General features: G+C 48.7%; 1 protein-coding gene across 4 annotated transcripts in view; it reads left to right on the forward strand.

Moving 5' to 3' along the window:
• Nucleotides 1-14,127, forward strand: part of CLN8 (CLN8 transmembrane ER and ERGIC protein) — a 57,335-nt gene that overhangs the window by 29,667 nt on the left and 13,541 nt on the right. Inside the window, exon 1 of one of the 4 annotated variants that reach the window (XM_086381009.1) lies at nucleotides 9,810-10,324. The exons of 1 other annotated variant lie outside the window; for it this stretch is intronic. The gene's annotated coding sequence lies outside the window, so the exon portion shown is untranslated. Of the gene's footprint in view, nucleotides 1-9,809; nucleotides 10,325-13,667; nucleotides 14,014-14,127 lie in introns of those variants that run through there. 2 more of the 4 variants (XM_086381006.1, XM_086381004.1) reach the window with 2 other exon arrangements.

Genomic DNA, 14,127 nt, shown 5'->3' on the forward strand with positions numbered 1-14,127 from the left:
TGCCGGACTCTTAGCGACCCCATGGACTGGAGACTACCAGGCTCCTCCATCCATGGGATTTTCCAGGCAAGAGTACTGGAGTAGGTTGCCATTGCCTTCTCCTCAAGTCACCTAGTCATCATCATTTTTGTTGGAGGCCTGTTTACACACTTGGAACTATAAAGACAACAGTTTTATAAAATAGGATATAAGTAATACAGCTAGTAACATTGTCAAAGTCATAGTGTAGTGGGGAAACAAAAGCACAAACTTTGGAAACAGAACAAATTAAAACAGTGATTAGTGTATTCGTTGTAATCTGTTTGTAGTAAACCATCAAATCCAAAGGAGAGCCATCTAGAGAAGCTAAATTCTGGCAGGGTCAGATAGAAAAAGATAAATGTTTCATCTTTGTTTACAGAGGCATACTTTATTAACTTGTTGTAGGTCATAGCATAAGAGAAAAAGTTTTTTTGAGGAACAAAGATTTAAGTTAGGATATTTTCCAAAGTCATAAAGTTATAAAACGTATTCATCATATTCATATAAACCATATTCATTCTGTCCCATGTAACTGATTCCTATTGATCTGCGTGCAGTAATCAGGTTTTCCATCAGAGTGTTGTCATTTGTTACCCAGTTCAGTGGCATTGTCTAAAGGCCATCAGAAACTTACATTTGTTTAAACGATTCTTTTTATGAGTCTTCTTGAAAATCTTCATTTTGTAAAAACTATAAAATTATGACTGTCTATAAAGGACAAAACTTGAAAAAGAGTGATTAAAGATTTGAGTACAGTACAATTAGCAGAAAACTTGGATGTTTTTGCAACATAAAATATTTTAGGATAATCACTAGGATTATGACTGATAACATTTTATCAGGACGTATCAGATGTTAGAGACTACATATAAATTCTGAAATATCTATATTAATGAAATTTATCCATACACTATAGTTTATAGTTTACCTCAAGTTGTCTGACAGTTTCTGAATTAAAAATACCGAATGTACAGTTGGACATTCCTCTCTGAGATGTCTCAGAGAGGTTTTTTTTAATGCATCCATCCCAGAGTCAGGTGGAGGCTAAAAGAGCTTTAGTTAGATTTTGGTATTTGGGAAGTTTGTTAGAAACGTCAAAAAGGTTTTGGAACAATACAGGATCATAGGGCATTGAAACAACACTTATTTAACCAAAGTCACAAGACAAAGAAAACAAGCTCGGATCACTTAAGGGCACAGGAACTCACATGATCTGTTATCAAAAAGGAGCACTTCCAACACAGAAAGAAACTAATTCTAGTCTTGCAGGAGCTTACTGAACAAAATCTAAACTTAGTTAATCCTGATTATACATAAAGCTTTTTCTGCAGTCTCTCATCAGTTTCTGTATCCAGATCAGCCTCTCATTTCCCATCTAAATAAAACCAAGAAGCTCACAGTCTTATTTTTCCTCAATAAAATGTAATTCCATTCCTCATGTCATTTTTTACTAAAATCATATATTTTACTTTCTTACCGTATACTGAAATGTTTGTTATTTCATTTGCTTTAATTGCATGTTTAAATTTGGATCCTTAATTACTGAACACCTTAATTTTTAGTAAAAACTAAGAAATAAGCAATTATGAACTGTCTTTTATATTGGCATTTTATGGACAGGTGAGCATGAACACTAGTGATAATTTCCAAAAATATTTGGTTTTTTATAGAGAACGTCTCAGGGTGACAGCAAACATTTTTGTTAGTATTTTGAAATATGTTTATAGTTTTTATACTACCTTTAATATTTCTAAATACATTTTTGTTAATATTTTAACATACCTTTATAAAGCTATGACAAACCTAGCAGTAGTAGTTAAGTCGCTCAGTCGTGTCTGACTCCTGCGACCCCATGGACTGTAGCCCGCCAGACTCCTCTGTCCACGGGATTCTCCAGGCAAGAATACTGGAGTGGATTGCCATTTCCTACTCCAGGGGATCTTCCCAACCCAGGAATCGAACCCAGGTCTCCTGCATTTCAGGCAGATTCTTTACTGACTGAGCTATGAGGGAAGCCCTATGACAAACCTAGATAGCGTATTAAAAAGCAGAGACATCACTATGCTGAGAAAGGTCCGTATAGTCAAATCTATGGTTTTTCCAGTGGTCATGTATGGATGTGAGAGTTGAGCCATAAAGAACACTGAGTGCTGAAGAATTGATGCTTTTGAACTGTGGTGTTGGAGAAGACTCTTGAGAGTCCCTTGGACTGCAAGGAGATCCAGCCAGTCCATCCTAAAGGAAATCAGTCCTGAATATACATTGGAAGGACTGATGCTGAAGCTGAAGCTCCAATACTCTGGCCATCTGATGTGAAGAGCCAACTCATTAGAAAAGACCCTGATGCTGGGAAAGATTGAAGGCAGGAGGAGAAGGGGATGACAGAGGATGAGATGGTTGGATGGCATCACCGACTCAATGGACATGAGTTTGAGCAAGCTCTGGGAGTTGTTGAAGGACAGGGAGGCCTGGGTGCTGCAGTCCACGGGGTTGCAAAGAGTCACACACGACTGAACAACAATGACAAATACCTTTAGTTTTTTTTAATTCAGTAATTGATGTCTCAGTGTTTTTTAGCTATTTAATAAACTTTTATCATTTAATTTAAATTAATACAACTTTATAACTTTAAGTTACCAAATACCTGGAAAGATTGTTACCGAGTCCAAACTCCTTCTGCTTGCTGCAGGTCAGGTCAATGAATCCGAGAGACGAGGTGTTGAGGCAAGGAAGAGACTCTAATTGGGGAGCTGGCCGACTGAGAAGATGGCAGGCTGGTGCCTCAAAATAACCTTCTTACTGTGGTCTGGATGCCAGTTTCTTTTATAGACCAGAGAGAAAGAAGCAATAAGGAACTAAAGTCAAAGGGCAAACTAGAGAGGGAGAGGCAGGGGAAAGTGAAAGGGTCTTCAGGCTTGTGAAACATCCCCAAAGGAATGGCCAGCCTTCAGAAGGGGGGTGTTAACCTCTTCTGTTCACAGGTGGGCAGGGACAAACTCTCTGAACAAAGGCGCTTTAGTTTACAGTCAAGCAGAGGGGCAGGGTCCTCTGGGAAGCCATTGAGTATGATTATAGTAATAAAAGCAACAAAAAAGAAAGTCAATGAAACAGTTTCCAACATGGAGTCAGAATTGGCTTTCTCCCTGCAACCAGATCGTTTTAAGTAGACATTTCAAAAATATTATTTTAAAGAGTTTATTCCAAAGCTCTTATCTCATTTACATTTAAAGTTTTATTATATGAAGTTATTTTCCTTATAACAAATAAAATATTTATTAAACCTAGGTACTATAAAATATTATACTTAATTTCGTGACTGTTAACCATATGTCAATTAGATCAGTAAACTTTAATACCAGGTATCAACTTTATATGGAATATTTTGTAGTTCCTGTGAATCTGGAATCAGCCATTTACGCCGGTTTATTTATATTTAATTTGTAAGCGATCACTTCTCAATTTAATAGAGTTTTTTATGCATTTAATTTTGATAATGCTTTCCAAAGGTAGAGATCTCTCATATGTATGATGTATCCACAAGCAGGCAAAACTAGAGATCTCAGGGCTTTTCTTTAAAAATAAAGACTTAGTTATGAACCAGATATTGCATTATAAGTTTACTAGTTTACAAAGAATGGTTGAAACACATTCATATTGCTTGTTCAGATGACTGAGGCTTATTATCTTTTTAAAGGTTTTGTGGTGACCCAAGGAGGAAAGAGCAGATGAAACCAAGGAGGGTCTTGGAAGCGGGAGTGGAAAGACCAGACCCTGTTTTCCCTCCCTCCCCCATGCTGTAACTGTTATTGGATCTCAGGGCCTCCTGACCGGCGGAACCTGTCTCCCCTCCTACCCCACAGGGAGAAGGCATTTGCCTTACTCTTCCCCACCCAGACTACGTGCCTCATCCAATCAGCAAACGACCTGCGAGGCCCCTGTCCCACTCCTTGTACCCTGGCTATAGAAGCGGACTAAGGACCCCGATCGACGTCGGTTCTCCCTTGAGCTGGCCCACTGTTCCAACAGGTTCTCCCACTCTAAAACTTGACTCCCTTCTTATTCTGTCTCGTGTCTGGAAATTCTTTTCCAACCTGCGCCCAGACCACAACAGGTTTGGCTGAGGGAGCAATTCCAGCGGTTTGAATTTTATACTTGTCACTTTTTTTTCCCCTTGGTTTTAGGTCTTGTCTGATTGAGTTAATCAGGCTCAGTCTCAGATCCTTGTGGCCTGTATTTATATTTTGGTTTTAAGATTTCCAAGAGAAAGTTGTTTGTAGTTCCCCAAAGAACTGGTCTGTCACCTGAAAGATTTTATCAGTGACAAGATTTCTAATTAGACTGAAATTTATTTTATGAGTTTTATGTTTTATGATTTTACAGTTTATCATATCGTCAAAAGTTTGTATGAGGCATTTAGCAAAGACCTTTTCTCTGAGTTACAAATTAAGCCCAAAGCAATGTCATTATTTTTATGAGCCCTTGAATGTTAGTTTCCAGCTGCTTCCAGGTAGTTCCACCGTATGGTGGAGACTCGCCCAAACATGACTTCCAAGTCCCACCCGACCTGCCCCAAAGCAATACTTTCCATCAGGATCTCCTTTTTCAAGAAGACCCCTAAACTGAACCGTAGTCCCCTTAGGCGGGGGTCAGAGGTCAAGGCGCAGCTCCAGAACTCACCACAGGTGCTGGGGGTGTCTTGGCTTCCTTAGCCCAGTAATTGGCTCCACTGTCTTTTGTGTTACTGCCCTGAGGCCTGCTTTCTGTAATGCAAAAAGGACAAGCTACAAGGGGTGGTCTGTGCAGAGAGCCTGAAAGGTGAGCACCAGATATGGGATGTCATCAGCATAGAGGCGAAGCCTCATAGGTGCGTATGCAGAGTTAGGGGGCAAAAAAGCAAACTTAGTTACAGTCTACAGGTTAGGAACAAAGTGAAAGCTAGTGAAAGCTTTTCACTAGTGAAAGCTAGTGAAAGCAATCAGGCCTGCTCTCTTCTCTCCATCTGCTTTGTTCTCAAGAAAGAAAAGCAAAGCCCGTTCCTCTGTTGCCTTTTCTCTGAGACAGGTGAGTGGAACGAGGCCTTGAGAGATGAGACCTGGATGAGGTGGGATTCGTGTGTTTCAGAGAAGGGTCCCGTTTCAGGTTGGATTGCCCATCCCCAAAAAGACACGGTGGGTCCTAACCCCAGCCCCTCAGAATGTGACCTGATTTCAAAACAGGGTCTTTATAGTGGTCATCAGGTTAAAATGAAGTCTGGGGAGGGGGGTCCTAATGGACTGTGATGGGCGCCCTTATGGAAAGGGGGGTCTGGGCCCAGTGCAGGGGGAGGGGGGACGCAGGGGACATGCTGGTGGGGACCAGGGGCCGCTGCCACCACCAGAGGGAAGCCGGGAGCAGACCCGCCCAAGCCTTCCCAGGGGGCTTCCCAGGGGGCTGGGTCTCCAGATCTGTGAGAAAACAAGCCCCTGTTGCTCTAGGCTGCCCGAGATGTTGTGCTGGGTTACAGAGGCCCCAGGACGCTGACGTGACCCCAAATCGAGAGGGACCAAGTCGTGAGTCAGGCAGGCGAGCGCATGCTGGTGTCCCAGCAGGCACCTGTCAGTGGAGCAGACACAGTTTCTCTGTGCTGCTTCCACATATACAACCATATGTACACATTCTGAGTAGAGTCACAGCTGCAGACAGAGGTGTAGTCATGGGCACACAGTGGCTGCACCCTTGCCCCAGCTCCAGCGGTTGCAGCAGACTCCCAGGGGCTGGGGGCTTAATCCCCCGATGTTTATTTCTCACACTCTGCAGACTGGACGACCAGCTCCGTGTCTGCTGAGGACAGACGGATTCCCCCCAGCTCCATCGGTGGCATCTTTTCCCTGTGTCCTCACCTGGCATCACAGCCTGGATGCCATCCGGAAGTTCCACCCTTGTGACCTCCCCCCAAGGCCCTCCCAGCACCTACCCCCACCCAGGGTTAGGCTCCACGTGTGAGCTGGGCACGCACCCGCCCTCTGGAGCAGGTTGTTTACGGGATGAACCGGCTGAGGTGTGTCGTCTTCTCTGTTGAGACAGCCAGAGTGTGGGTTGGAAAAGAATTTCTAGACAGAGCATTTCAGAAGGGAGTGAGTTTAGTAAGAGCAAAGGGCAGATAAAGTGGACTCTGCGAGTGCAGTGGGCCAACCTCCTGACAGACCAGGCAGAGCTGACAGTTTTCTTAGTTTAATAGTTAGTTTTGTAGCCTTAAGACAAAACAAGGCTGGAAGGCTGGCCTTAGGTGATTGGCTGGGGCACTGTGGGATGTTTTCTAGAGTGGGCATCTTTGCGTAATTGGGAGTCAGGAAGTTTGTTAGCAATGATTAGGGTGCTTTTGACAACAATTACAAAGGGGCTTTGTCAGCTTGGGAGGTGACCTTGGCTCTGGGTTCTGTTTCTGTGGCTGGTGCCAGGCGCACCTGTGGCCTTGGGGCAGGACTCCACATCCTCCTGGACCAGGAGCTCCTGGGATGGAGCAGAGATGCCGCATCGTCACTGCTCGTCCCACCCGAGACGGCCTTGCTGAACACAGAGGACAGGGAGTGAGGCTCTGCGACGTGGGTTCCAAGGCCGCTGGGCTCACACGGAAACCCCCACAACGCACCCCTGTGCCCGGGGCCGGCCCTGCACCTGCCCTCACATCCCGCACAGCGGCCGTGGTCAGGCCCCGAGATGCTTCAGCCTCGTTTTTGACAAAATAACAGACAAGACTGTGCAAACTTCTGTACAGAGGTCACAGTTTAAACCGTGCCTCCCATGGCTGAGCTCAGGCTGGCCTAAACAGAAGTCTCTCTCTGGGATTCATCCAGGCAGCCCCTGCCCTCCCCGACCCGTCAGGTCCCCAGAGGCGCCCTGAGTCCTCATGTCGCCCCACTTTCCCAGCTGCACCCCAATTCCAGCCCAGCCTCGGGTGCCCCCGAGTCCACCCCTGCTTCCTGCTGGTTGCCTTTGGTAAGTTAGCATCTGTTGCCACAGTGGTCGTTCGGAAGCTAAGTGGAAGCCTGTGTTTGAGACAATGGTGTTGGTGTCCGAGCAGCGCCTGCTCAGCAATGACCCCTTGTCTCAGCGGCTCATGGGCTTTAATTCCCAGCAAGAATGTCGAGGTGGCTTGACTTGAATTTACAAGTCGTGTTTCAGCGGGAGACGTGAGGACAGAAGCTCCACAGACCTTATTTGTTCCTCTTTTCAATTAATTTTTAATTATGCACTTCACTTAAGAACTTAATTACTTCAACAGTAACCTTCAGCCTCGGCTCTTAGCATAGTACAAACAAGACTGGGTACCCAAGCATCCGCGAAGGAAAATAAGAGTAAGAATAGCCACACTTCCCAGCGCGGACTGGCCACTGCTGGTCTGAGGGCCTCGGTCACTGAGGAGATGACCTTGACCATCCCCCTGGGCCCTGTGACCATCCCACCGGGCCCTGGACACCCAGGTGTCCAGCGAGCAGGTCAGCGCTTCAGGCCCTAGACACAGGACTGCTGGGGGCAGCTCAGGAGCCAGTTCTTACCAACCGGCCAGGGGGGACTTAAATGACCCCGACCCAGGAGAGCCACGCTGGTGCAGCCGCCTGCAGGTCTGGGTGGCAGGGACAATTACTAGCTGCGTTTTATTTATTTATTTATTTAATAAATCACTAGCTGCGTTTTAAAGAAGTAGAGACAGAGACTAAACCTCGCCCCATGCCTTAAATTCAGCAGAAAGCTCAAAGCGTTCTTGCTCTCGTTGGCTTTGTTTCGCTCTTGGGTCTTTTTGTTGTTAGTTTTTCACAGGGTTGAAAGAACTGAGCGTCCACCTGAAAATGTAGGTGTGAACTCTGGCAAACTGCCTCAAATGTGCCCTGGGATTGTTCTATGGAGGTCAGACAGGCAGCCCGGGAGGTGCTGTGGTGGCGGAGGAGAGCTGTGTTCGCACAGCCCACAGACAGGAGGTGGCCCCCCACGGGGTCACGCGGGGAGACAGAAGGAATGGGGAGCTTTATGGTGGTCCTCCTGGGAAAGGCGGGGCGGGCAGGGGGCTGGCCCAGTTAGGGATTGCTGAGTCTGAACCACTTCAGCTGGATCTGGGCTCCGGGCAGGGGCCCCCGCCGTCTGACACGTCTGTCCTGGCTGATTAGGGCGCCTGTCTGGGAAGCTAGTGTCACGGGAGAGCCGGATGGAGCGGGTGGGGGTGCTGTGTAGTTTATATGTGGTCTCCTCAGTCTGGGAGGGGCGGTCCTTCCGGGTCAGACACGCCCCAAGGTATCAAAGCGTTATAAATACAGAAAATAAAAAACATCCTTAACACACAAACATAGCTTTAAACCAAGACTTACTTTCTCAACCGAGAATACATTGTTTTTTGTTTGTTTGTTTGTTTTAATTTTATTTATTTGGCCGTGTAGGGTCTTACTTGCAGCACATGGGCTCTTTTGTTGTTCCTTGTAGTACGTGGGCTTCCTTGCCCTGTGGCATGTAGGATCTTACTTCCCCAACCAGGGATTGAACTCACGTCCTCTGCATTGCAAGGCATATCTTAACCACTGGATCACAAGGGAAGTCCCGAATACATTCTGTTTTATCGCAATATCTCTTCTCCCTTCGGAATGGACCATGGTTAACTGAAACGGCCGTGGTTACTTGCTCACTTGGAGCACATACTAAAAAAATGCTTGGACTTCCCTGGTGGTCCAGTGGTTCAGAATCCACCTGTTAACGCAGAGGACATGGCTTCGATCCCTGGCAAAGGAAGATTTCACATGCCACGGAGCAGCTAAGCCCACGCACCACCACTACTGAAGCCTGGGCGTCTAGAGCCCGCGCTCTGCAAAAGAGAAGCCACCGCGGTGAGCAGGCTGTACACTGCAGCTAGAAAAAGCCCACACGGCAATGAAGCCATAAAGAAATAAATAAGTTTAAAAATGCTTATGAAACAAACTTGATGAAAAGCATTCTCTGTATGGGTGTTCTTGCTTTGTATGATACAGTGACTGTCCTAAGCTTAGGCCCTATGTCTTCTCTTGATGCTTGTAAACACAAGTTCAGACGGTCCTGTTATTTTCTTAAGTGAAAGTGAAAATCACTCAGTCGTGTTCGACTCTTTGCCACCCCATGAACTATTCCTTGGAATCCTCCAGGCCAGAACACTGGAGTGAGTAGCCTTTCCCTTCCCCAGGGGATCTTCCCGACCCAGGAATCGAACTGGGGTCTCCTACACTGCAGGCGGATTCTTTACCAGCTGAGCTATCAGGAAAGCCCCTTTTTCTTAAGTGAATTGTGTACTAACAGGAAGGTTGCTCCCAGGTGCTTTGAGGTTGGGAGCTCATTGATTTTTATGGTTAATATTTATTGGTAGAAAAGAACAGAAGACCAGCGTCCAGACATAAAGCTACCCTGTCTGCAGATTTTAGAGTTTTTTTAGTTTATTTTATTCTTTTTAAAAATTTTTGTTTATTTTTGGCTGCCTCTTTTTCACTGTGTAGGCTTTTCTCTGGTTGTGGAGAGCGGGGGCTGCTCTCCAGTAGCACTGGGCGGGCTTCTTGTTGCCGTGGCTTCTCTGGTTGCTGGGCGCGGACCCAGGGCTTGGTGTGCGTGGGCTTTATTGCTCTGTGGCATCTGGGATCTTCCTGGATCAGGGATAGAACCCGTATCCCCGAGTTGGCAGGCGGATTCTCATCCACTGAGTCAAGAGGGAAGCCCTGTCTGCAGTCTTGTTTGGGAAACGTGACTCTGAGGTCAGCGTGTGTCATTTCACCCCAACCTGGTGAGTCTTCCCTAGTGAAGGCGGAAGCAGCCCATCTCGGACCCTCTGGAGGCTTCGTCCTCCATCCTGCTGCTTGTTTTTATCCTGGAACGACTCACACTAAACAGGTTTGGCCGCGGGGCCAGGCCACCCCACCCCCGCCGGGCATGACCATGGCCCCGAGTGGCACATGGGCGTCCTGTGGCCCTCGCGCTGGGTGACTTTCGTCCAGAGTGACTCAGACCTTGCCTGTGACACTCCCCACGCCTACCAAGTAATTATGGAGAACCAGAGTCACTCTGCCCTGGTCTCACTGAGCAGAGGACTTTGTCAGAGGATAGTGGTGGTCGGGCCATCCGGGGCCCTCAGGCCCTGGTGAGCGGGACAGCTCGTTGATGGCTCCTCTGGCTCGGTGACTGTAAAAAGAGAAAGGCCTGCGAGTAGGCAGTCTGTCTGCTAATTGCGGCTGTGGTTTCTGCTCAGCTGACCCCAGTCTCACATCCTTGTCTCTGCGCCCAATGCTGCAGTTCCCAGGGGAAAAAAACTGAAAACTCTCGGGTAGGTTTTTGCTGTTTGGCGATTTTGCATGTCCTGTCTCAATGTGTTACTTTTGGGATTTGCCTGCTTACAGTATTCTACCTGACATTGGGAACACTCCATCCCGTTTTCTTTACGTGCCTGTGTATTTGATGTGTGTATCACCTTGTGCTCTGTTTGGCGGGGGATGGACGGCAAATTTTGAGTCTGTAAATTTGTCTGTAAAATAATAACCGAGGTGAGAGATCAAGGTCATTAGATCTCTCTGTGGTATGAATCGAGCATTTCTCACAGTTGCGCTTGACCCTCCAGGTCACCTGATTTCCATCTGGTACCAACCCGAGAGGTGGAACTGGACCGACTGGTTGGGGGGCGTCTCTCACAGGGTTTCTGTTTGTAATTAGGGCATCTCCACCCCCGGCCCCCGCAGGGCTGATGTTTCTTGTGCTTCATCTTCCGGGGAGTACAGCATCCAGGGCACCCTCCCCCACGCCGTGACAACCAAGACTGTCCAGACTTGGCCCTGAGGGGGGGTGTTCCAGCTGAGGGTGTACTTCAGTTGGCCCCGGAAGCAGCCTGACTCTGCAGCGCTAGAACCAGCAGTTTTCTCGAGGAGGTTTCGTTGTTACAGTGATGTGTTTGGCCAGGGGAGACTTAAGGATTCTTTGTAACCCACGATAATGACAGCCATTAGCTTCCAGCTCGTTATTTGCACCAGAGGCAAACCGGCTTAGCTGACACTCAAGGAGGAGAAGCCTGGATGCCCAAAGAGACTTTTCTTTTAATATTTATTTTTATTTTACTGATTTGGCTGTGTCGGGTTTTAGCTGCAGCACGCAGACTCGTAGTTGCAGCATGTGGGGTCTAGTTCCCGGACCAGGGATGGATGGAACCCGGGCCCCTGTGTTGGGGCACCGCGTCTTAGCCTCGGGACCATCAGGGAAGTCCCTGGAAGAGACTAGACCAATCTCATCTTCTCCTGTCTGTGGCTCAGAGGTTAATCAAGGCTTCCAAGGTCCCAGAGCAGTAGGAGTAAAACTGGCGAGAGAGAGTTGAGACCCCAGCCTGAGCCTTTAGCGTGTTTTCAGACTCTTGGATCCAAGCCATAGGCACCGTGGTTGGTGGTTCAAAACTATGCTTTGCAGAGAAAGAAATGGACATAATGAATACTCAACAGGAGCAGGAATGACTCTAGGAAGGTACATTTTTCTGTTATAAATGTCTTTTGTTTCCAGGAAGTGTTTGTTTTGCCACAGTTGTTAAGGAACTAGTAAATGGCAACCCACTCCAGTGTTCTTGCCTGGAGAATCCCAGGGAAGGGGGAGCCTGGTGGCTGCCGTCTGTGGGATGACACAGAGTCGGACATGACTGAAGTGACTTAGCAGCAGCAGCAGTATTCATGAGACTGAAACCAAGTGGGTGCTGTTTTGGGGGCTTCAAAGAGCTCCTGTACACAGTCCTTTATGTTTCGGAGCACAAAGAATGGGGTGAGAGGCAAGGTGGTAGGTAAGAGGTGCTTTATTAGAATAGAAGATGCCCTGAGAACGCACTGGCTACAGTTTTACAATCAGAGGAAAAGTGGGGAGGGGAGGAGAACTTCTTTGTCTTTCCTGAGTAGAGGTCATGCTTCCATCATCAGCTCCTCCTCCAGGCTGAGCAAGGGAGTCTTCTTGACTCTACCTGGTTAAGCAAGGTCCACAAATTACTGCTTTTTTGTGTGTGCAGAGAGCACGTTCTGGGGATCCCTAACTTACTGAGCTCACGGGCAGGATGTGGGTCTCACGTCACCGCTGTTTTGTCGTTGGGGGCATGTCTCGTGCAGTTCTGTTGCTCAGCAAGCCTGCTCTTTGAGAGATCATGAGAGTCTCTCTCATGAGAGAGATCTACAGGGGTCTCCCGTATTGTTCTACTCACAGCCCCCGAGTGGGATGAATTATTTACTCGCCCACTTTGACCCTTCACTCTGACCCTGTCAAGACTAGTTGCTGAAACACAGTGAGCAGCTCCAGTTCAAGGCACCACGAGACCCGTGTGGGGACCTGCGTGGTGGGGGCAGTGGGGAGGAGACTGGGCTCACCTTCAAATACAACAGGGACAAGTAGGGTCACAGCCAAGGAGCAGGGTGTGTCTGGGGGGCTGGGGGACAGGATGTTCCCGGCAGGAAGCATCAAGGTCAGGGCATTCTCACTGGACACTTAACAGGGAGGCCCAGGTGATAACGGGGAGGTGGGGCTGAGGAATCTGATCAGATGTCCAGCGTGGGGGATTTGTGCTAAAGCTGAACCAAAGGTGCAAAGACAGACCCGAGGTCGGGCCTTGAGGATGGAGGGCAGCCTGGCTCGAGCTGGGGGGGACCCCGATTGCCAGCACAGCCAGAATCCAGAGTCTGTGCTTGTTTCTGACCTGTAATCCGCAGATGGCCAGCACAGGTCCAGTGCTTTCAACTGTTGACTGGCAGCAGGGTGTGGGGGTACCACTCTCCAGTGTAACGTTCCAGAGTTACTCCACTCCGGAGAGTGACTCCCGGGTTTAAAACTGGGGAGATCCCTCCCTCCCTCCCTCCCTTGGTTCTTAGGAAGAGAGGAGAAATCCCAACAGCCGCTCCCCCCCGCCCCATCTGCTAATGTCTTCTAAAAACCTGTCTTTTTCTTGATGAAACAATGAGCATGTACTGCTTATATCAGAAAGAAAGATGCCACCCTGGCCACCTCCTCTACAAGTTGTATTTTCCGTCCTCTTCTCTACACTCTCACAGCTTGGACCCCCAAACTCGGCCTCCCGGAGCCCTGTGGGAAATGGGACCAGTCAGTCAGTTACCCTCACCCCGGCTTGGCTTCCTCAATCGACCATTTACAGAAAGGGCTTAGCTTGGTCACACACTCACACCACACATCACACAGCAGGGAGAGGGATCCCTCACCCCGGCTTGGCTTCCTCAATTCCCCCGGTTATTTATCACTAGTTACACCTGTAATTTTCGGAAAACATGACTGGTTTTTTCAGGGTGCTTTAAAGATAGCAGAGCAGATGACAAGACCCTTGAAAGCACTGAGGAATTTACTGCCTGTGTGACTAGCAAGTCATCACCTGGCGCCGCCGACCCCAGCTCCTCCTCTGCAAGGCGGCCTGGTCACCGCCTCGCGCGGAACTAAGCGCGTGCTCCGGGGCCTCTCCAGGGCCGAGGTCGGGAGGCGGAGGCGGTGGCTCCCCCAGCGGTTCACATCTATTTCCATAGGACAGGTAGGACTCGGGGTTCAACCTAGACAATGAGGCATGCCCGAGTGTGAGCGGAAACCTCCAGTGTGCTGGAAGGACACAGTAATCGATACTTTCTTTTCAAGGGCGCTGATAATGTCCATGTCTTATTTCATCCTCAGAGAAGTCCTGAGAGGTGGCTGAGGCCGTGGTTCTCCTCACGGGTTACAGGGGCAAGAAAACTGCAGAGTCTGCGGGCTGGGCGGCATTGCTGCAGCTCAGTCAAGTGACTGCGGGCGCCTCAGGCAGCGGGTCAAGGTGGGGCTGGAGGGCAGAGGCCGCTTCCCATGGGACCCCACGGGCTCTTTCTGCCGCACCCGCTCTGGTCACTGGTCGCCGCGGAGGTGCCGGGCACGGGCCCAGGGGCTACTTAACACCACAGTCAGAAAATCAACAGGGAACTAGGACAAACGCATGAGAGCACAGGATGCCCAGCGGTGACAAGTGCCCTGGAGGTAGCCTCGGGGATGAGACCGCGGGGAGGGCGCTGCTGGGGACACAGGAGCACGCGGGCGGCCGGGTGTGAGCAGGGCCGCGGGTCAGCGGGGTCTCACGGCCTCTCCCCGCTG

Source organism: Bos grunniens, chromosome 27 (assembly GCF_055505025.1).
Source record: "Bos grunniens cultivar Pamir isolate PY7600 chromosome 27, Bosgru_T2T1.0, whole genome shotgun sequence".
Classification (NCBI taxonomy): domain Eukaryota; kingdom Metazoa; phylum Chordata; class Mammalia; order Artiodactyla; family Bovidae; genus Bos; species Bos grunniens.